This window comes from Brachycentrus maculatus, unplaced genomic scaffold (assembly GCF_059751285.1).
Source record: "Brachycentrus maculatus isolate JH-2025_06_01 unplaced genomic scaffold, ASM5975128v1 h1tg000144l, whole genome shotgun sequence".
Taxonomy (NCBI): domain Eukaryota; kingdom Metazoa; phylum Arthropoda; class Insecta; order Trichoptera; family Brachycentridae; genus Brachycentrus; species Brachycentrus maculatus.
Window position 1 is genome coordinate 2754184 of NW_028280897.1, and position 6702 is coordinate 2760885.

The following is a 6702-nucleotide window of genomic DNA, read 5'->3' on the forward strand; positions in this document are numbered from 1 at the left end:
TATAAGCAGATATTATTTTATCCGCCTCCGTAGTGTAATGGTCAGCATGCTCGGCTACCGTTCTGGAGGTCTCGAGTTCGATTCCCAGGGGGGTCAAATAAATATAAGTGATTTTTTCACTATAATATTTATTCAATATTACCCTGGACTGGTACCTGAAGCGGAGGGCTGATCACCTTTCCTTCATGTGTAAAACGATCAAGATAACACTGTATTTATATGAAGCAGTGCCCTATGCACCATAGGGGTGCGGATAGAAATACCTTTACCGTCCTAAGTGTGTTAATATGGATATCTAATATAGCGTAATGTCTTGAATATGCGCAACTAAAATGCACGTGAACTGCCGCCTCCGTAGTGTAATGGTCAGCACGCTCGGCTACCGTTCTGGAGGTCCCGGGTCAAATAAATATAAGTGATTTTTTCACTCTAATATTTATTCAATATTACCCTGGACTGGTACCTGAGGCGGAGGGCTGATCACCTTTCCTTCGTGTGTTGACGATCAACATAACGCTGTGTTTATATAATGCAGTGCCCTATGCACCATTGGGGTGCGGATAAGGGTTTGAATGAATGAATTTATTATAGGATACGATTCGAGCATCGCACAATGAAACATCCAAGCCATTACTAGGTTACACATTACAATGTCTTGACGGGCATTTATGACTCAGTAATTTTTCAACACGGGCACAATGGCCATACAGTTGGCTTGTGCTAAGGGTATCGTTAGCTCGCTGACAGGCCGAGTCTTCTTCCGCATCGACTCTCCCGAGCGGGCGCACTCGGCGTCATCTCCGGCCATGCAGAACATCTCACAAGAATAATGCAGTCTGGCAGGGGCGAGCCGTGCATATCAATCGATTACAGACAGATTACTTCATCGTTTGATCATTCATTTATCACGTTCATCGACAGCAACAAAAACAACCATCATCTTTAAAAAACGGCAAAAAAATACTACTACTACCATTATGCCGTTTCCCCGCAGGGGTAGGCAGAAAGGATGGAACGCAACACTCTTCTGTTCTGACATACACTCCTCGCCTCCTATACATCCATAGTCATACATGCTCTCCGATTACGCAAACTTTTGACACCACCAGATTTTAGGTTCTGATTGGTCTGATCGTGCCAAGTCTTTTTCGGTCGTCTTCCTTCTGTTATCCCGCTCACATTCGCCATTTAATAAACTCATTTGAATTGACGTTTTTAAAAGGATGATGTTTTTTGTTATTATTGAATAACGTGATAAATGAATGATCAAACTATGAAGTGATCAGTTAGTAATCGATTGTAATTCACTGATCTCAACGTTTGAACTTCTGACAGCAAAAGTGTGTTTAATTTAGGTTTTACCTAGTAAATACCTGTATTTCTTAAAATCTATTGTGACACGTGTTTCCATGAATTCCGCATCATTTTCCCGTATATTCGGTGTTTGATTTGTAGTCCTCTTTTCATGTCCCACAGCCACCCAAACTCCTGAATCCTGGATTCTGCGGTGGAGACCATGGGACATGAAGTTGGCAGTTAGTTATACAAATTTGAAAAAGTATTTTCTTCCAGTTTCAAGGTACATTGACTGAACAAGAATGTTGCAATTCATTTCATTTTTTCGTCCGCCTCCATAGTGTAGTGATTAGCGCGCTAGGCCCTGGAGGTCCCGGGTTCGATTTCCAAGAGGGTCAAAATGAATTTCAGTGATTTTTCAGTAGAATGTTTATTAACATGACCCTGGACTGGTACCTGAAGCGGAAGGCTGATCACCTTTCTTTCGTGTGTTTAACGTGAATTAATGTTTAATTTCGTGATCAAGATAATACCGCTTCTATAAGATGCAGTGCCCTATGCAACATTGGTTGCAGATAAGGGTTAGAAAAAAAATCCACATTAATTTTATTTGACAAGCAACCGGGTTTCGTCGTAACCGACATCATCAGACCAGTCTAATGATGTCGGTAACGAAGAAACCCGGTTGCTGGTCAATTAAAATTCATGTGGAAAAAAATACATAGTTGTTATTTTATTGTAAAAATAATGCAGTTCCAACAAAAAAATGTCAGTACAAAACTTAAATCTATTAATTCATTGTATTTATTAAGAAAACGATCATTATTCAGCTAAACAATTTACAAGCAAAATCTTTAAAAATGTTTAATTTAGGATATACTCGTATCATCAAAGAGCTCGGATAAGACAGTTTTCCAAACATATGCCTCAGCTTGTATCCAGAATTCTCCTTGTCATTGTCGCCACTGACGGAGCGCGGAGAGCGAGGACGCGGACGCCGGCGCCGAGCCCTCCTTTGGACGGCTCGACCCCGTTCAGAGCGGTTTTTTTTTCTAAACCTAACTCGTCTTGCCTTCCGAATCCCGCTGGCATTGCTATTTTTCACCCTTTGTATTTCGTAAGGCTGAAAAAAAAATCATTTTTCGATGCCTACTTTATTAACTTTTTGTCAACACATAATGGACACTTTTATAGTTTTTTTACAAAAATATTAGTAATATTAGTATGTAACCACTCACCGAGATTTTTATGTCTACCGATTCGATACGTACCCGTCTCTTCGTCAGGACAATCACTAAGTGTGTGTGTGAATAGTGCTATGGTAGTGACCGGTAGTATTGTTTGCATGCTGTGGTAGTGATTGCCCTGACGAAGAGACGGGTTCGTCTCGTAACCAGTAGACATAAAAATCTCGGTGAGTGTTTATATACTCATATTATTACCCTTTTTTGTAAAATAATATAAAAGTAAAAATGACTGACCACAAAGTAAATGGTTTAAATATGAATAATATTAAAAATAATATAACGTTGAATTATATTATTGACATCTCGACATTCTTATAAGAAGAAATATATGGAAGTCTGAGTATTAACAGGTTTACGAACTGTCATTGGTCGGTTAAGTGATCTCTTTACACTGTAAACACCCAGACTTCCATATTCTTCTTCATCTATTTGAGATTTCAAAAAAAATTAAAATAATTCCTAAGTGGACAAACCCAGTTTGTGAATATGTCTTTGGACACATTCGAAATATATCATTTCATTGTCCATGGCGTATTTGATTCTATATCATTAAAAAAAACACACAATTTTACAAAAACGTATCGAAATGTGCCCTTGGCACGGGAAAACTCAGTGTGGGCACATTATTGTATATTGAAATTTGTATTTTTGTGTGTGTAATGTGTGTGATAAATCTAATAATGATCCCAACACTCTGATATATTAAAACTAAACTATTATAACTTACCACACGCCCTTTGCACTTCGAACATATTACGACGAAATATCCAGAGGTCATCTATAAAAGAAACAAAGATTAAATACTAAAATTAGTTTCAAATAGTTGTTTTATTTTATAATATTTATGGAATAAGAAGAAATTCAAACCCAAAGATGAATGTATATATAGATGATAAAACAATAGAAAAAGTTAATGAAATGAATTATTTGGGTATAATATTGGATTCAAAATTAGCCTTAAATGCAAATTTTGAACATGTTTATAAAAAATATGAAAAATAATATTTGTTTTTAGTAGATTAAGGGATAAGTTAGATAAAAATACTGCAGAACTCATTTATAAAACAATCATAACTCCACATATAGATTACTGCTCAACAATATTATTTTTGGCGAATGGAAATTATACAAAATAAAGCCATGAGAATGGTGCTCATGAAAAATAGATATAATATAGAAAAAATGAGAGAAGAACTCAACTGGTTATCTTAAAAAATATACTAATATTAAATATGCTGATCTTTGTATATAAATTTTTAAACAATAAATTACCCAAATAAATAAAACAAAAATTTTCATGAACAAATTACTAGAAATAAGGATAAAATAAGACTGCCATTGTTGAAAAAAACCGAGTCCCAAAATTGATGTATAAGGGTTTGAAAATGTATGATGAGTTTCTGAATGTATGAAGAATGAAGAGTCTGAAAGAATTTTAAAATAAATTAACTGTAAGGAGATGTAAGCCAATTAAAGAAATAAATTAATAATTTAAAAAAAACAGTCCTTCCACGATTTCACTATAAATCTTAAATTATTTTTCATTAATAGATTCGCTAGTCACTTTTTCGTAATACATGTCCATTTTTAATTTAAATTTCACTTGGTGAATATTACTTTTTCTAAAAAAAATTTTTGACACGTGTTTCAATTGATTCCGCATCATTTTAAAATAACTTATACGTATTGACGTTAATCTTTGACGTTTTGAAAGATAGTTTTACATTTTGACAACTCAAAATAGATTAAGAAAATGGAGAAGAATATGATATCTGGGAATTAACAGGATTTACGTCCTGTTATAGGCTAGTTTAAGTGATCAATTTATACACGTGTAACGTTGACCGTTCTCCCCATGATTGACAACCACACTACTCAAATTTATATTTATTATTAGATTAAAACCAATATTTTTAGCTTTTCCACTTTTTTATTTGACCAGCGACCGGGTTTCGTCGTTACCGACATCATCAGACTTGTGGATGTCGGTAACGACGAAACCCGGTCGCTGGTCAAATAAAAAAGTGGAAAAGCTAAAAATATTGGTTTTAATCTAATAATAAATTTAAAATGCAATTCCATCACGAAGTGTCAGTGGATAATATAAATCTATCAAATTTATAAACACAAACATGTATATCATACCTTTATTGCTCGGTTTGATGACTATCTACGTTAAATGGAACTCTCCTTATTTTCTCCCTACGTGTAGATATGTACAAAACATAAATTATTTATAATTTACATCAAAATTTTGTTTCTTCCGAATTAAGGAATCAAAAAGGTAAAATGAAGCATAAATTACATTGTTCCGAATTCCGTTGTTTAATTTAATTCTTTTTTTAAATAATACCGTACCCCGTACTTACTTCGTTACAGGTAAAGTACTACATATAAAATAGGATAATAATGAAATAAGGCATGAATGCAAATCTGAGATAAGAAATATTGATAAAATTAATAAAGGTGTGTTAAGACGTTTGGACTTAGTTGATTTGATTTGATTTGAGTTGTTTGATTTAGTTGGAAAAAGGAGCAGAGGAAGACCGACAAAAACTTGATCGGCATGATTAGGTATGTCAAATGTATGTGCAGAGGCGACGAGTGTTTGCAAAGACAGAGTGGTATGGCGTTCTTTTCTCTCTCTCTCTCTCTCTCTCTATATATATATATATATATATATATATATATATATATATATATATATATATATATATATATATATATATATATATATATATATATATATATATATAGAGGAAGACCGACAAAAACTTGATCGGCATGATTAGGTATGTCAAATGTATGTGCAGAGGCGACGAGTGTTTGCAAAGACAGAGTGGTATGGCGTTCTTTTCTCTCTCTCTCTCTCTCTCTATATATATATATATATATATATATATATATATATATATATATATATATATATATATATATATATATATATATATATATATATATATAGAGGAAGACCGACAAAAACTTGATCGGCATGATTAGGTATGTCAAATGTATGTGCAGAGGCGACGAGTGTTTGCAAAGACAGAGTGGTATGGCGTTCTTTTCTCTCTCTCTCTCTCTCTATATATATATATATATATATATATATATATATATATATATATATATATATATATATATATATATATATATATATATATATATATATATATATATATATATATATATATATATATATATATATATATATATATATATATAGAGGAAGACCGACAAAAACTTGATCGGCATGATTAGGTATGTCAAATGTATGTGCAGAGGCGACGAGTGTTTGCAAAGACAGAGTGGTATGGCGTTCTTTTCTCTCTCTCTCTCTCTCTCTCTATATATATATATATATATATATATATATATATATATATATATATATATATATATATATATATATATATATATATATATATATATATATATATATATATATATATATATATATATATATATATATATATATATATATATATATATATATATATATATATATATATATATATATATATATATATATATATATATATATATATATATATATATATATATATATATATATATATATATATATATATATATATATATATATATATATATATATATATATATATATATATATATATATATATATATATATATATATATATATATATATATATATATATATATATATATATATATATATATATATATATATATATATATATATATATATATATATATATATATATATATATATATATATATATATATATATATATATATATATATATATATATATATATATATATATATATATATATATATATATATATATATATATATATATATATATATATATATATATATATATATATATATATATATATATATATATATATCTATATATATACATATATATATATATATAATTGTTGGAATTCTACCAACTGTCTGCAGTTACAATAAAAAAAATGTACTCTTTATGTTTAAAGTTACTATAATTTCATGTAATTCATGAGTGAAAATTCTTGACAAAAACACTTGCTAGATTTTATACGATACCCGACCTACCTTGTCTTTAAACTGTCCACTTAAATTCTTCTCTCTCCCCTCAATTTTCCTTTCTACTATTGTGATGATAAGCCCTTTACGCTGCACGATATTT

General features: G+C 30.6%; 1 long non-coding RNA gene across 1 annotated transcript; it reads right to left on the bottom strand.

Moving 5' to 3' along the window:
* Window positions 1–2077: 2077 nt before the first annotated feature.
* LOC148308916 (uncharacterized) lies at window positions 2078–4857 on the bottom strand. Its single transcript, XR_015837624.1, has 3 exons — window positions 4689–4857; window positions 3271–3321; window positions 2078–2419 (listed from the first exon to the last, which is right to left on the bottom strand). It is a non-coding gene; the product is annotated as an uncharacterized LOC148308916 (long non-coding RNA).
* Window positions 4858–6702: the final 1845 nt, after the last annotated feature.